The 27,107-nt window shown below is 44.0% G+C and overlaps 2 long non-coding RNA genes across 2 annotated transcripts in view; both read left to right on the top strand.

The window, feature by feature from the left end:
- Positions 1-13,698: 13,698 nt before the first annotated feature.
- Positions 13,699-15,008, top strand: LOC117874060. Its single transcript, XR_004644887.1, has 2 exons — positions 13,699-13,824; positions 14,787-15,008. It is a non-coding gene; the product is annotated as an uncharacterized LOC117874060 (long non-coding RNA).
- Positions 15,009-20,127: 5,119 nt separating this feature from the next.
- LOC117875395 overlaps positions 20,128-27,107 on the top strand; it is a 20,851-nt gene continuing 13,871 nt past the window's right edge. The window contains exon 1 of the long non-coding RNA XR_004645259.1: positions 20,128-20,655. This is a non-coding gene — a long non-coding RNA (uncharacterized LOC117875395). The remainder of the gene's footprint in view (positions 20,656-27,107) is intronic.

Below are 27,107 nucleotides of genomic sequence, written 5' to 3'. Positions count from 1 at the left end.
CCCAGGCTCAGAGCTACTGTTCTAAACTCTGCAGCTGGAGAGTCAGTGCCTCTCTTTAATTAAATTGCTCCATTGTCTTCGTAGAGGCTACCACTGAATGTGCACTGAACTACAACCATTTAAACAGCACTAAAGCTGTGGTAAACTTTTGCACCGGAAGATAATGGGGCTGACTTGGGCAGGTCTCAGTGAATGGGAAATGCCTGGCATCCTGAAATCACAGCCCTTATTTACTCTGCACTGTAGAATGATTAAGGCTCTTTTTCCTTATCAGGATTCTCCCAAGCTCAGCTGACCCAGAGGCAATGCAGGCAGCGTGGGGGTAACTGTTACTATCCGGTATGTCCCAACAAGTCTAGAAGCATTGGAAGATGCATTGCAGTTGGCCACTGCTGTCAAATGTAAGTTCAGTATTCCACCAGGGAGACCCTGCAGTTTGAACACAAACGTTCATTACTCTCTTTCCATTTAAGAGCTGATGAATCCTTCCGTCCTTAAAGCAGATCAGCTCTTAGCCCTTTATTTTCCCCCTTTTGCAAACCAGGGGAGGTAATTATAAAAATCTTGGCGATGTCAGTGTAAACATTGTTCAGAATGAATTTTAATGGTTTAAGCATGAAGAAGGTTCTTCTGTAAAGTTAATTCGGCCACCTTGCAGATCTGCAGCCAGTCTTATTCCTGTTCTGTTTGTTGCTGATTGTATGTGCCATAAAATGTACAAGAAGTCCAGCATGGTCACATTAATGTAGCAGCAGAAACAGGACCCAGAGAAGCAGTTGGGAGGGTGAGAGACTCCCCCACCCACTAAAACACCAGAGAGGCAGACTGGGGGTAAGACGTGATTCTGAGAGTTCCTTGCTCCGGCAGAGCGGAAGCCAGGGACCTAGGCTGGAGTGGCCTTGCTACTAACTGCAGGGCTGCTCTCCTGGCCAATTCACTGAGCATGCCCAGAGATCCATGTTCTCCCCAGGCAGGGCTGCTAGCATGGAACTGCCACCAGAACAAAGTCAGGCTTGAGGTGGAATTAGAGGTCTCCTGCATTCTTTAAGAGTTAGTTATAACTAAATAACTATCTGTCAGTTTAGCTTCAGCTGTAGACAAGGTGTGTTTGATACATGGATGTGAGTTGTGCTTTTCTAAAGTATAGATTTTTTTATAGGCAGCCAGTCCAGCAGTTTAGATACATATAACTATGCCCATTAAAACTCTGTAACCGAATGTTGCAGTAGGGACAATGGATTCCCAGGAACCTCTTCACTCACCATTCAATGACCAGGCAGTCCTCTTGTTCCATTTGATTTGAAATCAAACATCGTATTATTCTTGTTCTATGGGAAAACATCAAAAGATCTGATTCTCTTTTCTTTGTACAGGAGACTGTGTGTCTGAAAGGCAGCCACTTACTTCTAAAGTCATTGGATCCTGCTTCAATGGAACCCGGACATGCAGTTCATTTCAGCTGGAAAGAACCTTGTGAGCTGGAGAAGTTCCAGAAGGGAGCCTTGTATCACCCATATAAGATTTGTTACTGTCCTTTTATTAAAAGCAAGCTGGTTGAGATCATATTGCTGAAGTGTGTGGGGAGGTGGGGGGGTGGGTGGGAGGCAAGGGGGCTGTTTCTATTATTCTTCTACTTTAGAAATCCACCTGGTTTATTTATTTATTTTTTATTTTAAAATAAAACAGTCCCTATCACATTTTAATACCACACAAGGGTATTTTTAGACCATGGTCCACACATCTCTGTATGTTTTTCAATTAGCTTTTTTGAGTAGATCTTTATTTCATACAGTTGTTACATATCCTATGAGTTAGTGGTGTCAGAGGAGCTGGGTTCAGTCCAATAGCATAGCTAGCGGGGTGCAGGGGAAGCAGCCCCTTCCCCCATCTTTCCGAAAGCGGCCAGAGGAGCGGGGGAGGACGTGGCATGTGGCCTGCAGCACGGCCCGGCAGCCGCGGCCGGAGGAGCAAGGGGGGCACAGCATGGTGGCTGGCAGCTGCGGCCAGAGGAGCGAGGGGGGAGCCACGGGGGTGGCCCGGCAGGGCCGGAGGAACCATGGGGGAGAAGGGCGGTGCGGCTGGAGGAGGAGCCAAGGGGGGGTGCCTTTTTTATATTTGCTCCCCCTCCTCTTAGAAGCTGGCTACGCCACTGGTTCAGTCCCAGGTTGACTGTATGGTGTGTAACCCTTACCATGGTTTTCCATTGCACCTAGACCTTCCTCTGCTCTGATACCTCATTGTCCACAATGAGGAAAAGAGAAAATCAGACCAAGCTGCGTCTAAGCCCTGGTTCTGTGCCCTGTTACACTGACTGCTGTAAATCAGGAGTAACTCTATTGAAGACATCATAGTTATACTGGTGTAAACTGGAATAAGCGAGATCTGAATCAAGCTCCTGACTGTTCATAAAAGATTAAAACAATTTTACAAAAGAAAAAGATTTCTGCTATTTCATTTAGTCACATGATTTCCCAACAGCTATATCTGATCCTACCCCAAAAGTTCCCTGAAATTTCAGTCATTGGACCATGCATCAAAAATTTCAAGCAGATTATTTTTAATCCTTTCGATATGAGGAATCTACATTTGAAAACTAATCACAGTTTTAGGCAAAGGCTGTTGTTTCATCATGATTATCTGCATTATATGTCACAAAAATCCAGCAGGCTGCACTGTGAGAGACCAGGTTCCTATTTTAAGGCTGATGTTCAATTAGTAGGAGCATCTTTCTGCTGTCGCTGTCATCTAGTGGTTGAGAGGCAGAAGTACCAGTGAAAGACACTAGAAATGTAGATAGATCATGGATTATGAATCCTGTCCCCTCCCTAGCTGCACAGGGCTTGTCAGCTCTCACATCCTCTAAGGCTGTGTCTACACTGGAGGTGGAGGTGTCATTTCCAGCTTGGGGAGATGTACCCACACAAGTGCAGATTGAGTTTGTGCACTAAAAATAGAAATGCAACCATGGCAACTCTAGTGGTGGAACTGGCTAGCCGCCCCAAGTATGATCCCATCTGAAACCCTAGGCACGTACTCAGAGTGGCTAGCCAAACTTATACCTCCATCTCCAGTGCGAACATAGCCTCAGGTATGAGGAGAATTGGGGGTGGGGTTAAGATGGTTTGGGCAGCTGTGGGTGCTTGAGGCTGTTCTTAAGGTGCAGGCAGAGTTTGGTTGCTGGACAGGTGGAGGACAGAGTTTGTTCACTCAGGGAAGACTCCTGAGGGTGCTTTGAGGCTGTGGGTGTGTCAAGTGGAAATCACAGAATCAATTTTCTCTGTAGGTTACATCTCAGGTGTCTCATGCTGGCTTGAGGGCTTTGGAACAACACCCATGAATTCTACCCTGTGCCAAACACAGAGGGTACATGATCTGATAAGTTTTTTGTGTGTGCTTGTTATGTGAGTCCAAAGGGTCTGTCATTATGTAGGTTGGCGTGATCAATGACTGGTGGTTATTATGCAGCACCAGAGAACATTTTGCTAAAAATGTATTTTCATCTATTATTAGTATCACTGTGCTTAGAGGCCTCAATCTGGATCAGAACCCCATTGCTCTATGCACTGTACATGTGCCTAGAAAAAGATGGTCTCTTTTCCAAATGGCTTAATCAGGCTCTTAAACAATAATAAAATACCACTTATTTAAATATTTTTGGGTGTTTTCTACATTTTCAAATATATTGATTTCAATTATAACACAGAATACAAAGTCTACAGTGCTCACTTTATATTTATTTTTTTTACAAATATTTGCACTGTAAAAAAACAAAAGAAATGCTATTTTTCAAGTCAGCTACTACAAGTACTGTAGTGCAATCCCTTTATCATGAACGTACAACTTACAAATGTAGAATTATGTACAAAAAATAACTGCTTTCAAAAATGTAACAATATAAAACTTTAGAGTCTACAAGTCAATTCAGTCCTACTTATTGTTCAGCCAATTGCTGAGACAAACATGCTTGGTTACAATTTGCAGGAGATAATGCTGCCCGCTTCTTGTTTACAATACCACCTGAAATTGAAAATAGGCATTCACATGGCACTGTTGTAGCCGATGTCACAAGATATTTACATGACAGATGCGCTAAAGAATCATATGTCCCTTCATGCTTCAACCACCATTCCAGAGGACATGCGTCATACTAATGGGTTCTGCTTGATAATGATCCAAAACAGTGAGGACTGATGCATGTTCATTTTCATCATCTGAGTCAGATGCCACCAACAGAAGGTTGATTTTCTTTTTTGGTGGTTCGGATTCTGTGGTTTCCGCATCTGAGTGTTGTTCTTTTAAGACTGCTGAAAGCATGCTCCACACCTCGTCCCTCTCAGAGTTTGGAACGCACTTCACATTCTTAAACCTTGGGTTGAGTCCTGTAGCTATCTTTAGAAATCTCACATCTTTAGAAATATTTGTGTTTTGTCAAATCTGCAGTGAAAGTGTTCTTAAAACGAACATGTGCTGGGTCATCATCCCAGACTGTTATAACATGAAATATATGGCAGAATGCAGGTAAAACATAGCAGGGGACATACAATTCTCCCCCAAGGAGTTCAGTCACAATTTTAATTAACGCACTATTTTTTTAACGAGCCCGTCATGAGCATGGAAGCATGTCCTCCGGAATGGTGTCTGAAGCATGAATGGGCATACAAATGTCAAGCATATCTGGCATGTAAACATATTGCAATGCTGGCTACAAAAGTGCCAGGCAAAAGCCTGTTCTCACTTTCAGGTGACATTCTAAATAAGAAGCAGGCAGCTTTATCTCCTGCACATGTAAACAAACTTGTTTTGTCTGAGCGATTGGCTGAACAAGAAGTAGGACTGAGTGGACTTCTAGGCTCTAAAGTTTTACATTGTTCATTTTTGAGTATGGTTATGTAACAAAAAAAAATCTATATTTGTCAGTTGAGCTTTCACGATAAAGAGATTGTGCTATGGTACTTGTGTGAGGTGAATTGAAAAATAGTATTTATCATTTTACCAGTACAAATATTTGTAATCAAAAATTATATAAAGTGAGCACTGTTTACCGTATTCGGTGTTGTAATTGAAATCAATATATTAGAAAATGTAGAAAAACATTGAAAAATATTTACTAAATTTCACTTGGTATTCTATTGTTTAACAGTGCGATTAAAACTGTGATTAATCGCGATAAATTTTTTTGTTAATCGCATGAGTTAACTGTGAGTAATCAACAGCCCTAATTATTAACCCTATTTGACAGTTGAGAATCTGCCACCCAGAGACACAAAAGGCCCAAATTTCTCCTTTGGCCCTTTACAAATCTGGCCCAAAGTGACTTGTCCAAGGTTCACACATGGTGTTTGTGGCAGAGCTTAGAACTGCGCCCTGACAGTCTCAGTCCCCTCTAGTCACTGACCCATAAATAGTCCTTCCTGGCTAACACTGTAACAAAGGGAAGCAGAGAGATCCTGGGAATTACTATCCCAGAAGTCACTTTTACCCTGGTAGATCAAAGTGTAAAAGACAAGCGTCCCTAGGGAGGGTATAATGGAACCCTGGGTAGGAGCAGGATAAGTGTTTGGAGAGAACAAGCCTTGCCAGACACACCTGACAACTTTGTGTGATGGAGTTATCAAATGAGTGGCTGAGCAGCACGTCATTGATGTAATGTGTTGGGATTTCAGCAAATCACTTACTGCAGCATCTTGTGAACTCTCACCCTGAAAGGGCCAAATCCTGCTCAGCTCACTCACGTGATCCCAGGGGCACACTGGAAGACACTTGGAACAGGCCCACATCGGACAGGCTTTTGGGAGATCAGATGATTGATTGAAATAGCTGAGATATTTCCATTTTGTTAACTTAATCTAGTCTTCTATGGAAAATCATTCACCAGCTTACCCCAATATAGCTAGGCTGGCTTCAGTGATGTTACTCCTGATTTACCGCAGTCGCTGTAACAGAGAGCAGACTCAGAGATGAAGAATCCACCATTAGATTTGTTACATTGGTTAATTACCCTCACTGTTAAAAATTTCACCGTGTTTCCAGTCTGAATTTGTCTAGTGTCAACTTCAAGACATTGGATCCTGTCATACCTTTGCCTGTTAGCTTGAAGAGCCCTTTATGAAATTTTTCTTCCCCACGTCGGTACTTAAAAACTGTGATCAACTCACCCCTTCACCTTCTCCTGGTTGAGCTAACTAGATAGAACTCCTACAGTCTATCACTTTGAGGCCTGGTTTCCAATTCTTTAATCATTCTCATGGCTCTTCTCTACCCCCTCTCTGGTTTATCAACATGCTTCTTGAATTGTGGACAACAGAACTGGACACAGTATTCCAGTATCAGTCTCACCAGGGCACTGTACAGAAGAATTTCGCCTCCCAACTTCAACTTCCTACTCCCCTGTTCATATATCAAAGGATCACATTAATCCTTCTGCCAAAAAATTGGACTGGGAGCTCATGTACCATTGTTTGTCTATTGTGACCCTTAATCCTTTTTAGAGTCACTGCTTTCCAGTTATAGTCCCCCATTCTGTAGGTCTGGACTGCATTCCTTCTTGCTAGATGCATGACCTTGCATTTGACTGTATTAAAATGTTTTTTTTTTTAATTGGGCTCAGTTTACCAAGCAAACCAGATCACTCAGGATGACAACCCTGTCCTCAACATTATTTATCAATGCACCAAACTTCGTGTCATTCAACAATTTTGTCAGCAGTTAAATAGATTTCTCTAGTAGATGATTTTAAACATCCTCATTAGTTACTTATACACTGTCTCATCCTTGTGTGATATGCAAACACCATGCTTCTTCTTTCCAGATACAGAAAAATATTTATTGAACATTTCTGCCTTTTTCTGCATCTGTCTGAATTATTTTTCTGTCTCCAAGGAGTAATGGGCCTGTTCCATTGTTAGAATCTCTTTTGTTCCTGAAATACTTAAAAGAACTCCTTGTCATCCTTGGCCCTGCCAGCTATGGAGTTTCCCCCAGTGTCTTAGCTTCCATTTTCATAGTTCTGCACTTTATTACTTCTAATTTATATTGATTACTGTCTACTCACCCCATTTCCCATTTGTTTTCCACTTTTTTCTTAATTTCTAACTACATGCAACCAGATACAAAGGAGACACCCACTATCACAGAGACTTCACATTTGTTCTCCCTGGTGGATTTTCTTGTGCTAAAATGAAAACACAGTATGGACAACAGATTGTTTCCAGCCTCAAACCCTGCCCCAGTGTGCTGCTCCGGCACCATGTGGGAGATTTCACACAACAAGGGGCTGGGGAAGAATTCTCCCACATGAGGAGGATACAACTACCAGAACTGGTCTCCATTTTCTCTGAGGCCGGCACTGACTTGGGGTGGTACTAGAGAAATTGCTGTGGGCTGATATGTCTAAGGGTATGTCGACACTGCAATGAGACAACCATGGCTGGCCCATGTCATTGACTCAGGCTTCTAGGGCTCAGGTTAAGGGCCTGTTTAATTGTGGTGCAAACTTCTGGGCTCAGGCTGGAGGTCTGAGCACTATTGAAGTTTTGCATTGCTACCAGCTGTGGATTTACCCACAGGCAGCCTAAGTAAAGCTGCTGTTAAGGAAGAGAAGCCACTTAGGTGGTTCTAATATAGGCTTGGGCTCCCCAGGATCTGAGAAGCACAGAAGTAGCTAAAAGCCTCTTTTCCTACCTGTTCCTGGGCTGGGCCATGTGTGCTGAGCCTCCAAGAGCATTAAACAACAGTTGGGTGCAAGAAGAAGAGGAGGCAATATTTCTGTTCCCACTGCAATGTCTCCCATGTGGAATGCTGAGCTTACTTGAAACAGCCAACATCTGCTAGAAAGCTTCTTCCAGGTTGTATATTATTCAGGAGACAGCCTAGTATAGCAAGTACCCTCAAAGCATATACAGTGTGCTCTGTTGTCATGAGCCCAGGGGAATCCTGCACAAAGAAAACCTGAATTATCATTCAGCTGGGCAGAGTAAAAAAGGAGCTGTGATTCCATCATGAAGGGAATTTCCCATGCACTGAATTGCCCATTCACTGAGACCCTGCCACATCAGCCCAATTACCTTGCAGGGCACAAAGTTATCACAGCTAGAGAACTGTTTTACATGGCTGTAGTTCTCTACACATTCAGTGGTTCCCTCTGAAAAGTAAACAGAGTTCTGACCCATGGAGATATACCTATCTCATAGAGCTGGAAGGGACCCTGAAGGGTCATCAAGTCCAGCCCCCTGCCTTCACTAGCAGGACCAAGTACTGATTTCTGCCCCAGATCCCTAAGTGGCCCCCTCAAAGATTGAACTCACAACCCTGGGTTTAAGCAGGCAAATAGCTCAAACCACTGAGCTATCCCTCCCTTCTTTGTGTTTCTCTGTTCCTCAGTCACAGGACAGACTGGAGAATTATTGCACACACATTACTTTTATTAGCCAAAATAGAATTGAAAGCAACTAAGAAATTACAGGAAGGAAAACAAAGGTGATTCGATGCTCAGGTATATGAAATTTAGAACAACAAATTTATCAGGCGAAGTAACAATTTCCTAAGAAATAATAAATAAAATCCATCCATTCAAAGTCTTATCACAGTCTTGTTATGTCAGCAATCTTAGTGATCAAATCGTTATCATAGATTAATTCCCAAACATAGTATACAAAGAATGATTTAAACTATTCCAGCTTCTCTTTATTTTTCAACAGTACTGTCCGCTTTTAGGCAAATTTCACTATATAATGAAATGGTGGTAAAGATCCTTAGCTTACAAGCCAATTGAGAGTTTTGTCCCCTTCTTCTGCCAGAATCTCTCCATTTCTCTTGACCACAACATCTGTACGATTTCTGGGCTAAACTCTGAAACATGCAGGTTTTTTCTCATCTCTCTTTTGTTGTTGGGAAGTGCAGTTTCCTGTTACAGATATTTCTAGACTTCAGCAATCTTTATCATAGATTGAGTTACTGCAGTTTCTAATTCAATTTTTGAGTGAAATGCAAGTATATATCACACATTTTAGTCATTTATATGGTTGTAATTCAGGTATATACTTTCAGAGAAGCTTTAAACTAACCAAGTTTTCATTTGGGAAACAAAATACATGTATTTTGGCCACTTATCTATTGAAAGTGGCATGAAAGCATATTCTCCAGTTCAGCCTCACAGTAGCCCCGACTGGTTTCTTGATATAGATAGAACGTTCATTCAGTAGTTCATTCACTTAGAGGGTCATGACATTTGTGTGCTCTTTCTGGATTTTGCACCTATGAGCCTTGAGCTGTTACCAGATGGGGGGTGCTCTCAGTGGCCAAGTGACATCAGGTGCTCTCTGTCTCTTTCATGCAGAAGTTTTAGTTTTTAAAAGCAACATTTCCATCCAACAGCCTGTCTATACAATTTCTGAAGGGTGGCATGGCTTGGCTTCTCTTCTTGTCAAAGTTGCTCTGGACCAATCAGAAAGTGACCCGTGCTTCTGGCAAAGATTGGAAATGTCCTGCCAGAACACAAGTTGTCCGTTCTCATCATCCAATGACAACATAAGACATCTCTTATGAGTTCTTCCAATTTTCCTTCTGCAGAATTCCATGGTCTTTGTGCAAGACATCATGTGTTATTCCCATTTGTGCAAGACACATTAGGCTGCAGCGTTTTGTGCAAAATGTATTGTGACACACACCGAACACCTACTGGTTTAGGTCTATTCAGCAGTGTGCTTCTGCGGACCTCTTCCCATTGGAATCTTTCCCACGATTTCTATTGAAAGCATGGTCTAAAATGCTTGCAATATTCTTTTTAGTGAGATCACCTTGGCAATGAAACTTCCTCAGTCTCCAGGGCTCTGTGTCAGAAAGCTCAAGCTCGATTTTAATTTTCTACATAGTTTATAAAGTTATCCATTGTACTGCCAGGTCAGGTAAGGGCTTGATCTACTATGTCTCTATTATGAAATTCTAGGAATAAAGCTTATAATGTAAAAGAAACTGATAAAAGAGGAAGTTACTTCACAATTTAGGGTGACTTTGCGGTTAGCTTAGTTAGTGACTGTTGCTTACACAATCCAAATCCTCTATGAACCACAGCTAGCTGAGATGTATTAAGAAGTTTGGCCCAAGCTGTTAGAAGGATTCTGGCCTATGCCTGGATATCTATGACATAATTAATAATAATAAATTCCATATTTTCTGTGTCGTCATTATAGTTGATAAATCCTTGCCAGGAGGAAGTTACAATCTAGGGTGATATGTTGGCCCCATGGAAGTCAATGGGAGATTTGTCAATGACTTCCCTGGAGCCAGGATTACAGCTTGAATATCTACACCCATTAAACATCATCAGTCTGGTACAAAAGTGACTGACGTGAAGGGAAGGAGTCCCATTGTCTTCAGTGGGCTTTGTATAAGGCCCGTGGTCCACAGTGGAATTCAGAAAACAGCTCCCCAGAGAAGCGGCTTCTCACCAGACTGTGTGTGTGCAGGTTGTGTATCTTTTATACACCATTAACCAATATCTAGTGTGTTTAGTTTATTTTCCGATTTTATGCACCCACCCTATACAGAGAGGTTACAAATGGTGGTAAAATAGCAAAATAACCGTAATAACTGTTCATACATTGCTGAAGGGCAACATGGATGTAGCCACTGTACAGAGAATGACTCCCTCAGAGCGGTGCAGAGACCCGTACGGAAGTCAATGGGAAGGGCTGTGTGGCAGAGGTGGTGGCAGTGAAGCCACTGGCAGCATGGAGAGGGGCAGTCTGGGTTCCCTGAGCAGGGCCTGGCATACAGCACAGAGGGCCCAGCACAGATGTCCCATGGTGTTTTCCTGTAGTTCTTCATTACAGTAATGAAATCTGCCTGCCACGTGTGGTGTATTTAAAACTGGGTTAAAATTACAAGCTATCTAATGAAGTTTGTATGAGGTATCCTGCTGCTGCTTGCAGGCTAGGGATTTTGGAGGGAAGTGTGCAGTCTGTGTGTTTAGCACTCAGTCTGCAGATAGCCTGCCTAGAATGAGGTGGGATGAGTTGCCCCCTCTTTTTTAGGGAGGAGCCTGCTTTGTCTCTCTCTGTTTGGGGTTCTTGTGTATACACCCCCCCCCCCCGCCCCCCGTGTTTTCCTGTAGTTCTTCATTACAGTAATGAGACTGGAAATCTGGCTGCCATGTATGGTGTCTTGAAAACTGGGTTAAGATTACAAGCTGTACTTTAAAGTTTGTCTGGCATATCCTGATCTTGCTTTCAGGCTGGCAGGCTTGGAAGGAAGCATGCAATCTGTGACCTCATCCAGCAGTCTGCAGAGAGCCAGCTCAGAGTAAGGTGGGGTGAGTTGACCCCTCTGTTTTTGGAAACAGCTTGCTTTCTCTCTCTCAGTTTTGGGGTTCTTGTGTGTTATCGTTCTGAATTCTAAGAAATGAACTAGGGGTACATTGCAACCTTCCAGCCAAAGTATTTTATGTTTTTTTAATCTCACTTCTCCATTTCTGTGCCATGAACACAATCCTATGGAGCAATGACATGGGAGGTCCTAGACCATACAGACAAGCTGTGCCAGAACCAACTCCTCTTGAAACCAAGAAATGAAAAGGATTTTTAGCATGTACAAGAAATAGATTCAGATCAATTGATGAACCCTGAGAGGTGTTTAGCACCAGCAGGCACCATTGGCTTCACCAGACTTGTCACATCAACAATTTGTGTTTGTACTTTTGATTAGTATTGTTTCACATGGAGTCATGTCAAGTTGGGCAAGCACCACACTGCAGGGAGGCCCCTGGGAAGTGGCCTGCAGAAGCATGTTGCTGATCAGAGCTAAAACAGCAGGTGTTCGTTATATGCCCCAAGACGTTTTGCACAAACCACAGTGGCCTAATGTGTCTTACACAAGCTGGGATGGCACAAGCTGTTTTGCACAAAGACCATGGAATTTTCCACAGATAGAGCTGCAAGAATTCCAACGTCCAAATTGTGGTTGGTCATTTCAAATCTTCCCCAGAAGCAGGGGTCACCTTCTGATTGGCCAACAGCAGCTTTGCCAAGAAGAAACAAAGCCCTCGGAAACTGTATAAAACAGGCAGTTTTAGTCAAAGCATCACTCCCTGAAGTTAAAATAGCTAGACGAGAGAGACGGTGAACAGAACTGTCAACACCTGGCTACTGGGAGTGCCCCCTGTCTGGTAACTACTATACTCGCTTCTCTGATAATCACCCCATTAATTTTTCCTTTAAAGTCCTGTCTAGGGAGATAGCTGTGAGATCCAGAAAGGGAAGAAGAACACACCTCTCTATCTTGGTGTCTTTTCTCTCCATTGACAGAGTTCCTGGCCAACCTCCAGCCATGAAGATCCTTTACCTGCTCTCTGCTGTTGTCTTCTTGGTGCTCCTGACTGCCCCAGGTAAGATGTCAATGAAAACAAGCGATGATATAAGGGGATATCTGGGAGCCATTATTCAGGCTGTCTAACACTTTCTACTAGAAAAATTATTCTTACTTTTTCTTATGATTTCTAGCACCTGCCCCCAAGAAAAACCATTGAGATTTGACTGAATTATGACCAGTCAAAATAAAATCCACATCCCCTCAGTGTTTTCCTCAGAATTTACTGAGGCTTGCTGCATAAGCCACCCCACATTCTATCTGCCCAGCACGTACTGTTCTTGTAATAGGGAATTACAGAACTGAACGTCTGCATGCGATACTGATAAATGAAGTCTAGCCAACCACTTTCAATCTACCCTTGGGTTTGGGAGATGGTGCATAGGGCTAGGAGCCAGGAGACCATGACTTAAATTGTAATTTCTGCTGCTTATTAGTGTTAAAAATTCTGTGCCCTTCACAACCTGACATTACAAAGTGAGGCCACGTAACACTGAGAGGTTACACAGCTAGGAACAAAACCCAGATCTCTAAAATGGCAGCCTCTCATCTCTGTGTCTTAGCCCCACTGTGTCTCAAAACCTTGCACAACAAGGGGTTTGGCTTTTTTAGAGAGATGATGTCAGTGCACAATGTTTGCAGACATGACAATGAATCATTTAGGGGGTCAGTTTCTATCTGTTAACTGTAGATAGTTTTGTGACAGCACAACAAATGTTCTAAACTAATCAACAAGATTTGGCTGTGCACATTTGAGCTTTATTTTTAAAATAAGGCTCTCCTCCGGTATAATCAAAAACTGGCAATTGCTCATGAGGAAACTATTCTTGAGTGAACCTCCCGAAGAAAATCTGAACAGAATCTCTGAGACAGGCAGGATTTCAAACCAGAAGGGACTTTTTCAAGCCCTTCTCTTTTGATAAGTTGTAGTCACCCAACCCTATGCCAGTTCACCCTACTTAGCCAAATTGCATTGATGGTACTGCCTGGCCCATCACTGTCAGAGCCAGAGAGAATCAAAACCTCACCCCCACCACAAAACCAGTTCTGTCCCTTAAAGGCATGGAGCAGTGAAAGATGCCTGTGCTCAGAGCTATGGTTCCAAACTGCAGCTGGAGAGTCAGCGTCCCTGTTTAATTCTCTTCTTTCAGGCTGCCATTCAACGTGGGTAGAACTGCAACCACGGAAATAGGACTAAAACTGTGATAAACTTTCATACTGGAAGATAGTTGGGCTGACTTGGCCAGATCTTAGTGAATGGGAAATGCCTGGCATCCTGGAATCACAACTGTAATTTCTCCTGCTCTGCAGAATGATAATTAAGACTCTTTCTTTGTTAGGATTCTCCCAGGCTAGATATTCTCGAAAGCAATGTAAACGCCGTGGTGGTTCCTGTTACCTTAGGGGATGTCCCTCTAATTCTATGTACCTTGGAAAATGCTGGATTGGCTCTTGCTGTCAAAGGTAAGAGACCCTGCAGTGTGAGCAGGAATGTTCATTACTCTCTTTCCATTTAACACCTGACGAATCCTTCCATCTTTAAAGCAGATCAGCTCTTAGCCCTTTATTTTCCCCCTTTTGAAAACCAGGGGAGGTAACTATAAAAATCTTGGTGATGTCAATATGAACATTGTTCTGAGTGAATGTGAATGGTTTAAGCATGAAGGTCCCTCTGTGAAGTTAACTCGGCCACATTGCAAATCTGCAGCCCGTCCTATTCCTGTTCTTTGTGACTGGAGGTGCCATAAATTATACAGGCCACTCAGCTAGTCACATTAATGTTGCAGCAGGAACAGGTCCTAGAGAAACAGTTAGGAGGGTGAGAGACTTTCCCACCCACTAAAACACCTGAGAGACCACTTGGAGATTTGATGCTGGGAGCTACTTGGGCCTGCAGAGCGGGAACCAGGGATCTGGGCTGGAGTGGCCTTGCTGCCAACTGCAGGGCTGCTCTCCTGGCCAATTCACTGAGCACGCCCAGAGATCTGTGCTATCACCAGGCAGGGCTGCTAGCGTGGAACTGCCACCAGATCCGAGTCAGGCTTCAGGCAGAATTAGAGTTCCCCTGCATTCCTTCAGAGTTAGTGATCTATCACCTAAATAAGTTTCATTTTACCTTCAGTTGTAGACAAGGTGTGTTTGATAGAACAAGCATACATGGATGTGTCATGCTTTTCTGACGTATGCTTGTTATAGACAGTGATTTCACCCATTTAGATACTTATAGCTATCCCCATTAAATCTCTCTGACTGAATGTTGCAGTAGCTACAATGGATTCATTGTGCTCAGGTTAACCAGGAATCTCTTCACTCACCATTCAGTGACTGGGCAATTCCTCCTGTGCCTTTGATTTGAAATCAAACATCACATTAGCCCTGTTCTATGGGACAACATCAAAAAATCTGATTCTCTTTCCTTTGTACAGGGAATTTATCGACTGATTGTCTAGGCAGGATCTCTGGGAATCTGGCAGAGATCCACTTGCTTCTAAAATCATCAGATCCTGGTTCAATGGAACCCTGAAGTGCTGCTTATTTGGGATATAAATAACCTTGTGAGCTGGAGAAATTCCAGAAAGAAGCTCTCGTATCACCATATAAAATTTGTTACTCTTCTTTTAATAAAAGCAAGCTGGTTTAAGATCATATTACTGAAGTGTGTGTGTGTGTTTCTGGGAGTCAAGGGAGCTGTTTCTATCATTCTTCTCCTTATGAAATCTAGTTTGTTTATCTTTTTAAAATTAAAAATAAAATGAAATACTCTAAAAATGTCCCTATCATATGTTAATACCACGCAAGGGTATTTCTAGGCCATGGTCCACACATCTCTGTAGGTATCAATGAGCTCCTGTGGGTAGATCTTTATCTCTTACAGTAATTAAAATCCTATCGGTTTGTGGTGTCACAGGAGCTGGGTTCAGTCCCAGCTTGACTGTACGGTGTGTAACCCTCACCATGGTGCTCCATTGCACCTAGACCTTCCCTCTACTTTGAAACCTCATTGTCCACAATGAGGAGAACAGAGGAAATCAGACCAAGATGTTTTAAGCTCTGAGCCCTGTTTCTGGTCCCTGTTACACTGAGGCTATGTCTACACTACCACGGTAAGTCGACCTACACTACGCAACTCCAGCTACATGAATAACGTAGCTGGAGTCGATGTACCTTAGGTCAATTTACTGCGGGGTCTTCACCACGGGGGGTCAATGGGAGAAAATCTCCCGTCGACTTACCTTACTCTTCTCGTCAGGGGTAGAATACAGGGATCGACTGGAGAGCGATCTGCAGTTGATTTGGCGGGTCTTTACTAGACCCGCTAAATCAACCACCAGTGGATCAATCTCAGAGTGTCGATCCCTGCTGGAATGTAGACCTGCCCTTAGGCAGAGGCTGACTTTTCTTGATTCTCTCCATTATATGTAGGATCACCAGATAGCAAGTATCATAAACATACAGCTAAGGGTAGCATAAAATTACTCTTTACCCTGTAAAGGGTTAATTCCTCTTTTACCTGTAAAGGGTTAAGAATCTCAAGTACCTGGCTGGCACCTGACCCAAAGGACCAATAAGGGGACAAAATACTTTCAAATCTGGAGGGGGGAGGAGATTTTGTTCTGTCTGTTACGTGCGGCTTTGGCCGGAGCAAGGTCAAAGAAGCAAGCAATCCAACTCCTATAGAGTTAGTAAGTATTTAGCAAGGAAATGCGTTAGATTTACTTTTATTTTGGCTCGTGATTTCCTTTGTAGGAGGAGGGAAGTTTATCCCTGGTTTTGTAACTTTTTTTAACTGGTTTTGCCTAGAGGGGAGATCTTCTGTGTTCTTGAGTCTTTTGTTATTCTGTAAAGTACTCACCATCCCGATTTTACAGAGGTGATTCTTTTACCTTTTCTTTAATTAAAATTCTTCTTTTAAGAACCTGATTGATTTTTCATTGTTTAAGATCCAAGGGTTTGGGTCTGTGTTCACCTGTACCAACTGGTGAGGATATATTCTTAAGCCTCCCCAGGAAAGGGGGTGTAGGCGTTTGGGGGATTATTCTCAAGCCTGTCCAGGAAAAGGAGTGTAGCGTTACTTAATCCAAGGTACAAGGAAGGATCTGTGCCTTGGGGAGTTTTTAACCTAAGCTGGTAGAAATAAGCTTAGGGGATCTTTCATTCGAGTCTCCACATCTGTACCCTAGAATTCAGAGTGGGTAAGGAATCCTGACAGCAAGTGTGAAAAATCAGGACACTTTTTTGGAGGGTGGGGGAAGGAAGCTCCTAATATCGGGATGGTCCTGGTAATATTGGGATGTGTGGTCACCCTAGTTATATGTCACAAAAGTCCAACAGGCTCAGCTGAGAAACAGCAGGTTCCTATTTCAAGGCTGAATCTCAATTAGAAGGAGCATCTTTCTGCTGGGGCTGTCATCTAGTGGTTGAGAGCCAGAAGTGCCAGTGAAAGACACTTTAGAAGTGTAATTAGATCATGGATTTTGAGCCCTTGACCTCTCCCTTTTCCAGCTGTACAGAGCTTATCAGCTCTCACATCCTCTAAGGGCATGTCTACACTGGAGGTGGAGGTGTCATTTGCAGCTCATGTCCACCTATCTGTACAAGCTTTGCGTGAGCTGGTGCAACAGAAACAGAAGTGTAACCATGGCAGAGCAAATGTTGGAACTAGCTAACCGCTCCCAGTATGATCCCATCTGAAATTTGGATGCATTCTCAGGGTGGCTAGTCAAAATTCCACCTCTACTTCCAGTAGACATAGCCTTAGGGACACTTGTTCTTTAGTGTGCTTCCCTGTCTCCTGTTGCTGTAGCCACCAGAACTCTGCTGAAGCAGAAGTGTTCATGGGTAGCCAGGCTTAGCATTTTTGTACCTAGTAATACACACATAAGAGGACAGGGTCCCAGAGTCCAGGCTCCTGCCTGAGTGCAAACAACTACACTGCAATTTTAAACCCCACACCCAAGCCTCGTGAGCCCAAGTCAGGTGACCCAAGCCAGCCAAGGGTCTTTAATTGCTGTGTAGACATATCCTTTGAGTCTGTCACTAAAAGGCATGTTTTCTAATCCTTTAATCAGTCTTGTGGCGCTTCTCAGAAACCTCTCCAATGTAATCAACATCCTCTTGGAACTATGGACTCCAGAACTAGACACAGTATTCGGCCAGTGCAAAATACGGAAGTCAAATAATCTCTCCACTTCTACTCGAGATTCCCCTGTTTATGCATCCCAGGATTACATTAGTTCTTCTGGCCACAGCTTCACACTGGAAGTTTATGTTCAGCTGATCATTGGCCACCACCCCCAAGTCTTTTTCAGAATCACTCCTTACCAGGATAGAGTCCCCCATCCTGTAAGTAGGGCACACTTTCTTTGTTCCTAAGAGTTTAAAGGGTTCTAGGAGCCATTTGACCCTCCCCATCCAATTTTTAAAGACAGAAGTGACTAGACTCAACTGAGAGTCCTGATTCTTTCTCAGATCACTAGAGCTGATATCAATGATAATCTGAACTAAGGGGGCAATGTCCTGGTGTGGAGACAGTGCTGCAGTGAAATGACAACACAGAATAAGAGGCAGCAGAGAGATTTCCACTACCCAGTGAAATCACAAAGAGCTGAAGTCACTAAGAACTGGGCTCGGTGGCGGAACCTCAGAACACAGCGAGCAGCTGGGGGCATCAGTGACAGTGGCAGAGATGCCGACAGAGACAGCAACAGCAGCAAGCCGTGGCAGTGACAATGGCCAAGAGAGCGGTAGAGACATTGACAAGAAGTGGCACAGACCACAGCAACAGCAGTGACCAGAGATGGAGGCATCACTCAAACCCCCCTTTACCCCAGAGGCAGGAGGTCCCCTGGACTCTGGGACAGCACTGACCTCAGATAGCCAACCATGAGTGGGATGCGCAGGAGGGAAATGGGGAGCAGCGTGTTCAAGGACTTTCAGTGGGAAACTGAGGCAAAGGACTATTGCCCAAGATACTGCAGAATGGGTCTTTTACTTATTGTTTGCTTTCTTTCAAGTCATTCTTGCAGCGTTCTCCCAGATTCATGCTCAATTTTCTTCTCTTAATAACCTGGCAGAAGGGTTACAGGAGGAATAAAGAGCTGCACACATGAGATCACTGAAACATACAGAGATGTCAAGTATCAGAGGGGTAGCCGTGTTAGTCTGGATCTGTATAAAGCAACAGTGAGTCCTGTGGCACCTTTTAGACTAACAGAAGTATTGGAGCATAAGCCTTCGTGGGTGAATGCCCACTTCGTCAGACGCATGTCATGTGTCTGACAAAGTGGGTATTCACCCACGAAAGCTTATGCTCCAATACTTCTGTTAGTCTTAAAGGTGCCACAGGACTCTCTGTTGCTTTATACAGAGATGTGTGGACCATGGTCTATATAAGCATCCATATGGGGCACTAACCCACAATAGGGACTTTTTAGGGTGGTATGTTATTTTATTTCCTATTTTGAAAAAGGTAAAAGAAATGGATTTCTAAGGAACAGAACAAGAGAAACAATCCGCACTAGGGGACTCTCCAAAGCCTGCTGATGCCAATGGAGGGTCTTTCCACTGACCTCATGGGGCTTTGGACCAGGCAGTAGATATTCGCCAGGTCTAAATTTACTTAATGTAACTTCTTCAAGGCAGCAGGGACTTGTCAATTACATTTCTGTAACATGCTCTGGTGCAGTGTGGATAACATTCATTATTATTAATCGCAGCACGTGTGTTTTAAATACCACTTGGAGCAAAAAAAGATGTCTACAATTCAGTATATCACAATTCTCAGTGCCCTAAATACAGTGACTCTCTGTCTTGATGTCTCTTCCCTCTAGGGACCTGAGATCCTCAATGACCCTCTACCATGAAGTTCCTTTACCTTCTCTTTGTTGTTCTTGGTGCTCCAGATTGCTTCAGGTAAAATGTAAATAAAATCTAGGGATAATATAGAGGGTCATTTCTGAGCTTAGAGTTCAGTTGCCTAATTCTTTCCATTAAACTTCTTCCAGTTCCTTTTCTGAAGACTTCTAAAGCCTCCATGGATTGCAGCAGAAATGTGAAATTTGATAGGTGAACAGCCCTGATGCCATGGAGGTACCTTTGCTGCATCCATGGAAATCCATTCAGATTTGGTTAAATTCTGAACTAACAAAAATAACATTCCCAGGTGTGTTTTCCTCAGCAAAGCTTAGATGCTTGTTGCTAAAAAAAAATCACCCAACATTCGATCTGCACCTCATGGCACCAGGAACTTTATATACTTACGTTTGGAAAAGTTATAAATAATTGAAAACAGGGTCAAATGAAAAAAAGTGTCTAGTAACCTCAATTTTAGGTGTTGCTATCTGCACCACCTATAACATCTAACTAATTCTAACAAAGGTAACAAAGCATTTGATTTATATTGAAGAAGGTGATAAATTCGAAGCCAATATGAAGTGAAAATTTGTAAGGTGAACTCAACTAAAATGTAATAAGGCCTAGACAACAACAAAGCCTAATCAGCCTTTTGACTGGTGCAAAACCAGATTATATTGTTATTCTTAATTATTAGTATTTTTAAACTTCTGATGCTATCCTACTAATTTACAAATGAAATGTAGAAATTCCCCAGCTACTGGTACAGTGCCGTGTAGAGCAATTTGTCTAACTATTGATTTAATTGTAATAACCATTATAAGTATTGAATGAGTCAAATGACTTTATATTGCAGTATGCTAGCTATAAAACACATACAGAATCATCAAGGAATGTGAAAGGACTTTACATAAAACATCTCTCCTGCCTTCAAAATGGACATTTCTGCTGGAAGCTCAAACTGCTAATGGAGAAATTGTTACTTGGGGAAGGACACAGAGTCATGTCAAGTTGGCCAAGGAACACACCACAGAGAGGCCAACGGAAAGGGGCCTGAAGAAGTAAGTTGCTGACCAGAGCTAAACCAGCAGGTGTTCGTTATATGTCCCAAGACATTTTACACAAACCTCTGTGGCCTAATGTGTCTTGCACAATCTGGGATGGCACAAGATGTTTTGCACAAAGACCATGAAGTTTTCCACGGACCAAGTTGCAAGAATTCCAATATCCTAATTATGGTTGGACATTTCAAATCTTCTCCAGAAGCAGGGGTCACTTTCTGATTGGCCCACAGCAGCTTTGCCAAGAAGAAAACAAGCCTTCAGAAACTGTATAAAACAGGCTGTTCTGTTCAAAGCCTCACTCCCTGAAGCTCATAAATCTTGATCAGAGAGACGTGAGCAGGACTGTCATCACCTGGCTACTGAGAGCATCCCCTTTCTGGTAACTATTAAAGTCGCTTCCCTGAAAATCACCCCATTAACTCTTCCTTTAAAGTCCTGTCTAGGGAGATGGCTGTGTAATCCAGAAAGAGAACAAGAATGCAGATGTTGTAATCTCCAGAAACTACCCAGAGCTACTGTGAGGCTGAACCAGAGAACACACCTTCGTGCCAGTTTTAATGGATAAGTAGCAGTAATACATGTGTTGTATTTGCCCAAATGAAAACATGGTAATATTAAAGCTACCTGAGTTAAAACCATCTACAGGATAATGCCAGTTATTTGAATTCCTTTTATCCAGAAATCCTGGTTATCTGAATGCCCAGTGTGTTCCCCTTGTAGTGCTGTGTTAGTTAATCACCCTCTGATTAATATTCATGCTGTGGGAACTGCAATTTGAGGGATTTCTGGAGTTAGGGATGAGAAAAGGGGAGGAGAATGAGAGGCAAGGTAGGGGAGGAGAGAAAAGATGGGGAAGAGGGAGAAAAAGAGCAAACAGGCAAAAAAGAAACAGATGAAGGGGTTAAGGTGAAGAGTGAAAGGAAAAGGGTTCAAGGAGAGAAAGGACAAAGGGAGACAGGACAGGACTTAAGGGAAAGAGAATGGGTTAAGAAGGAGGGAAACAGAGAAGGGGATGTAGGAGAGAAAAGGGGAAGGAAAGAAGGAACAGAAAGGGAGTGAGAGTAGCTGCAGGAAACAGGACCCTCCTTGATACTGCTTGAGTACTTCCTGGCCTGACAGCCCCGGGCTCTTTATGCCCCAGTGCAAATAGTGAGGGGTAGGGCCAGCTTCCTGCCCGGGGCTGTCAGTGCTGGGAAATTTCATAAACACGATCATCTAACCATCTTTATTCTTCTTTCTGTAACTTCTTAACTGCTTTAAATTCTGACTTGGCTAATACAATATGTCAACGTGCAATAATTCTCCACTCCACACTTTGACAAAAAGAGGAAGAAGCTTTGAATTGGCTGGTGAAGGAAAACTATGTTGACGAAATATTCAGATAATGGTAACTTTGAATATTTAGTCACAGTGGCCATAGATACTAGTAAAATTCCAGAGAAATGGGAATCATTTAGTACTCCTGTTCTTCTTTATTTAAATCAGAGGTTCTCAACTAAGGGGATGTGTCAAACTTCCTCAGGGGTAGCAGAGAGCCTTCTAATAATTATACAGGGTCACAATGCCATTCACTCCAATTTAGCCTAGCTTCTCCCCTCCCCCGTTCATGCTGAAGGCGTGCCTGTGTCAAATTTGAGAGGTGTTGGGGTGGCTGGGTCCAGTTTGAGTGAGTGACGTTGCAACCAGGCACAAAGGGTCATAGCTGAGGGGCCGCCAGGGTAGACTGGAGTGAATGGCATTGCAACCCCATGTGCCAGGCTACAAAGTTGGGGGGGGATAGCTCAGTGGTTTGAGCATTGGCCCGCTAAACTGAGCGTTATGAATTCAATCCTTGAGAGGGCCATTGGGGGCAAAAATCTGTCTAGGGATTGGTCCTCCTTTGAGCAGGGGGTTGGACTAGATGACCTGCTGAGGTCCCTTCCAACCCTGATATTCTATGAAAGCCACTCTCTGAAAATTGTCCCTACCTCACAACTATGCATTTGCAACCCTACAAGTGAGCAACTTTGTGACCTGGTGCATTGGTTCACAATACACTTTGAGGCTTTAACTGAGTTTTGAAAACTGTGCAGATATTAATGGATGCGCTTTTAAAAAGGTTACTAGGCACAACAAATGCATTAGCAATATTAAGTGCCAATTATTGTGAGTGGGGGGGGCTGGGAGGGGGATGCTAAGGTGGGGCATGATTCAAAAAAGGTTGAGAACCTCTAGTTTAAATCATTCTCTATTTGGAATTCAATGCGTGATAACTAATTGAATTGTCATTCTTAATACTTAAGTAACTGCTTGGGTGAACTGCCCATAATTCCACTGGCATACAACATGAATAGAAATGGATAAGAATCTGCATTAAAGAAGTCATAGTTCAGTTTTGGTACCAAAGTCACCTGCCCAGTGCAATACAGAACTAAGGTAAAGTTTGCCAATGTAACAAGACTGTGATAAGACCTAGAATGAATTGATGTGATTGATTAATTCTTGGTTAACTGTAACATCACATGATGAATTCGTTCTTATAAATTCCATAAACATGAGCATCCAACCATCTTTGTTTCGCTTTCTGTCATTTCTTAATTCTTTTCCATTCTGTTTTTGCAAATAAAATACATAAATGTGCAATAATTCTCCAATCTGTATTTTGGCTCAGGGAAACAAGATTTCCATGATAACCCAAAAATAAGTAACTGCTTAATTACTAACAGCGGGAGTTCGCCTGGGAGCTGTCCGAGAGGAGGTACGCTAAGTGCTGCATTAGGGGGGCTGTGTTGGTGAGTATCTGAGTGTCTGCTGCTGGGACAGTTGGTCAGTTTGACCGTGTGCTTGATTGCTTGCTTGTTTGTTTGAAAAGTGTGAATTGGGAGTGCTTTGTTCCAGCTGGGCCTTGAGTGGGCCTGACTGGTATATAAGGGCAGTCAGCAGCGAACCAGCTGAGCGGCGAACAGCAGAGGCTAACAGCGGGAGTTCGCCTAGGGAGAGCGCACTGAGGCTTTCATCTGCAGGTTTCTCCGAGTAGTTCCTGCAACAGTTGAGGAAGCTCCTAAGAGGACGGTGATATGGAAGGTGAGCGATCAGCTGTTGTAACCTGCACAGGTTGTGCCATGTTTGTCTTTCTTCCGCAGGACAGAAGCGACTTTGTCTGTACAAAGTGCAAGCTGGTCTCCATACTGGAGGAGAAGGTTCGAGGGCTGGAGAAACAAGTATCGACTCTGCGTTGCATAAGGGAAAATGAAGATTTCCTGGACAGACGTCAGGAGATGCTTCTACGGCCACAATGTTCTGAAGATTCAGAGCAGGCGGAGCAGGGACAGAAGGATTGTGAGGAGGTTTGGCAGCATGTGACCTCCAGAAGAAGAAAGAGGAGCGTCCATGCACCAGCAATGGAGATACAGGTGAGGAATCGTTTCCATGTTCTCTCTACAGGTGCTAATGCGGAGAGTGGACTAGATGGCCCATCTGAGGGAAGGGAGCAGAAGGAGACTCCACCGATTGGAAGGCAAAAGATGCACTGTCCTAGGGATGGGGGTTCCACGACCACCACTCCCAAGAGGAGGAGGAGGGTGGTGGTGGTCGGGGACTCCCTCCTCAGGGGGACTGAGTCATCTATCTGCCGCCCTGACCGGGAAAACCGAGAGGTCTGCTGCTTGCCAGGAGCTAGGATACACGATGTGACGGAGAGACTGCCGAGACTCATCAAGCCCTCGGATCGCTACCCCTTCCTGCTTCTCCACGTGGGCACCAATGATACTGCCAAGAATGACCTTGAGCGGATCACTGCAGACTACGTGGCTCTGGGAAGAAGGATAAAGGAGTTTGAGGCGCAAGTGGTGTTCTCGTCCATCCTCCCTGTGCAAGGAAAAGGCCGGGGTAGAGACCGTCGAATCGTGGAAGTCAACGAATGGCTACGCAGGTGGTGTCGGAGAGAAGGCTTTGGATTCTTCGACCATGGGATGGTGTTCCAAGAAGAAGGAGTGCTAGGCAGAGATGGGCTCCACCTAACGAAGAGAGGGAAGAGCATCTTCGCCAGCAGGCTGGCTAACCTAGTGAGGAGGGCTTTAAACTAGGTTCACCGGGGGAAGGAGACCAAAGCCCTGAAGTAAGTGGGGAAATGGGATCCTGGGAGGAAGCACAAGCAGGAGAGCGCAAGAGGGGAGGACTCCTGTCTCATGCTGAGAAAGAGGGACGATCATTGAGTTATCTTAAGTGCCTATACACAAATGCAAGAAGCCTGGGAAACAAGCAGGGAGAACTGGAAGTCCTGGCACAGTCAAGGAACTATGATGTGATTGGAATAACAGAGACTTGGTGGGATAACTCACATGACTGGAGTACTGTCATGGATGGATATAAACTGTTCAGGAAGGACAGGCAGGGCAGAAAAGGTGGGGGAGTTGCGTTGTATGTAAGAGAGGAGTATGACTGCTCAGAGCTCCGGTATGATACTGCAGAAAAACCTGAGAGTCTCTGGATAAAGTTGAGAAGTGGGAGCAACAAGGGTGATGTCGTGGTTGGAGTCTGCTATAGACCACCAGACCAGGGGGATGAGGTGGACGAGGCTTTCTTCTGGCAACTAGCAGAAATTGCTAGATCACAGGCCCTGGTTCTCATGGGAGACTTTAATCACCCTGATATCTGCTGGGAGAGCAATACAGCGGTGCACAGGCAATCCAGGAAATTTTTGGAAAGTGTAGGGGACAATTTCCTGGTGCAAGTGCTGGAGGAACCAACTAGGGGCAAAGCTTTTCTTGACCTGCTGCTCACAAACAGGGAAGAACTAGTAGGGGAAGCAAAAGTGGATGGGAACCTGGGAGGCAGTGACCATGAGATGGTCGAGTTCAGGATCCTGACACAAGGAAGAAAGGAGAGCAGCAGAATACGGACCCTGGACTTCAGAAAAGCAGACTTTGACTCCCTCAGGGAACAGATGGGCAGGATCCCCTGGGAGAATAACATGAAGGGCAAAGGGGTCCAGGAGAGCTGGCTGTATTTTAAAGAATCCTTATTGAGGTTGCAGGAACAAACCATCCCGATGTGTAGAAAGAATAGTAAATATGGCAGGCGACCAGCTTGGCTAAACAGTGAAATCCTTGCTGATCTTAAATGCAAAAAAGAGGCTTATAAGAAGTGGAAGATTGGACAAATGACCAGGGAGGAGTATAAAAATATTGCTCAGGCGTGCAGGAGTGAAATCAGGAAGGCCAAATCACACTTGGAGTTGCAGTTAGCAAGAGATGTTAAGAGTAACAAGAAGGGTTTCTTCAGGTATGTTAGCAACAAGAAGAAAATCAAGGAAAGTGTGGGCCCCTTACTGAATGAGGGAGGCAACCTAGTGACCGAGGATGTGGAAAAAGCTAATGTACTCAATGATTTTTTTGCCTCTGTCTTCACGCACAAGGTCAGCTCCCAGATTGCTGCACTGGGCAGTACAGCATGGGGAGAAGGTGACCAACCCTCTGTGGAGAAAGAAGTGGTTCGGGACTATTTAGAAAAACTGGACGTGCACAAGTCCATGGGGCCGGATGCGCTGCATCCGAGGGTGCTAAAAGAGTTGGCGGGTGAGATTGCAGAGCCATTAGCCATTATTTTTGAAAACTCATGGCGATCGGGGGAGGTCCCAGATGACTGGAAAAAGGCTAATGTAGTGCCCATCTTTAAAAAAGGGAAGAAGGAGGATCCGGGGAACTACAGGCCAGTCAGCCTCACCTCAGTCCCTGGAAAAATCATGGAGCAGGTCCTCAAGGAATCAATTATGAAACATTTAGAGGAGAGGAAAGTGATCAGGAACAGTCAGCATGGATTCACGAAGGGGAAGTCGTGCCTGACTAACCTAATTGCCTTCTATGATGAGATAACTGGCTCTGTGGATGAGGGGAAAGCAGTGGATGTGTTATTTCTTGACTTTAGCAAAGCTTTTGATACGGTCTCCCACAGTATTCTTGCCACCAAGTTAAAGAAGTATGGGCTGGATGAATGGACTGTAAGGTGGATAGAAAGCTGGCTAGATCGTCGGGCTCAACGGGTAGTGATCAATGGCTCCATGTCTAGTTGGCAGCCGGTTTCAAGTGGAGTGCCCCAAGGGTCGGTCCTGGGGCCGGTTTTGTTTAATATCTTTATTAATGATCTGGAGGATGGTGTGGACTGCACTCTCAGCAAGTTTGCAGATGACACTAAACTAGGAGGCGTGGTAGATACACTAGAGGGTAGGGATCGGATACAGAGGGACCTAGACAAATTAGAGGATTGGGCAGAAAAAAACCTGATGAGGTTCAACAAGGACAAGTGCAGAGTCTTGCACTTAGGACGGAAGAATCCCATGCACTGCTACAGACTAGGGACCGAATGGCTAGGTAGCAGTTCTGCTGAAAAGGACCTAGGGGTCACAGTGGACGAGAAGCTGGATATGAGTCAACAGTGTGCTCTTGTTGCCAAGAAGGCTAACGGCATTTTGGGCTGTATAAGTAGGGGCATTGCCAGCAGATCGAGGAACGTGATCGTTCCCCTTTATTCGACATTGGTGAGGCCTCATCTGGAATACTGTGTCCAGTTTTGGTCCCCAAACTACAAGAAGGATGTGGAAAAATTGGAAAGAGTCCAGCGGAGGGCAACAAAAATGATTAGGGGTCTGGAGCACATGACTTATGAGGAGAGGCTGAGAGAACTGGGATTGTTTAGTCTCCAGAAGAGAAGAATGAGGGGGGATTTGATAGCAGCCTTCAACTACCTGAAGGGGGGTTCCAAAGAGGATGGAGCTCGGCTGTTCTCAGTGGTGGCAGATGACAGAACAAGGAGCAATGGTCTCAAGTTGCAGTGGGGGAGGTCTAGGTTGGATAT

Source organism: Trachemys scripta, chromosome 3, assembly GCF_013100865.1.
Source record: "Trachemys scripta elegans isolate TJP31775 chromosome 3, CAS_Tse_1.0, whole genome shotgun sequence".
Classification (NCBI taxonomy): domain Eukaryota; kingdom Metazoa; phylum Chordata; order Testudines; family Emydidae; genus Trachemys; species Trachemys scripta.
The sequence above is the reverse complement of the archived record's forward strand: the minus strand, read 5'-3'. Positions and strand labels throughout refer to the sequence as shown.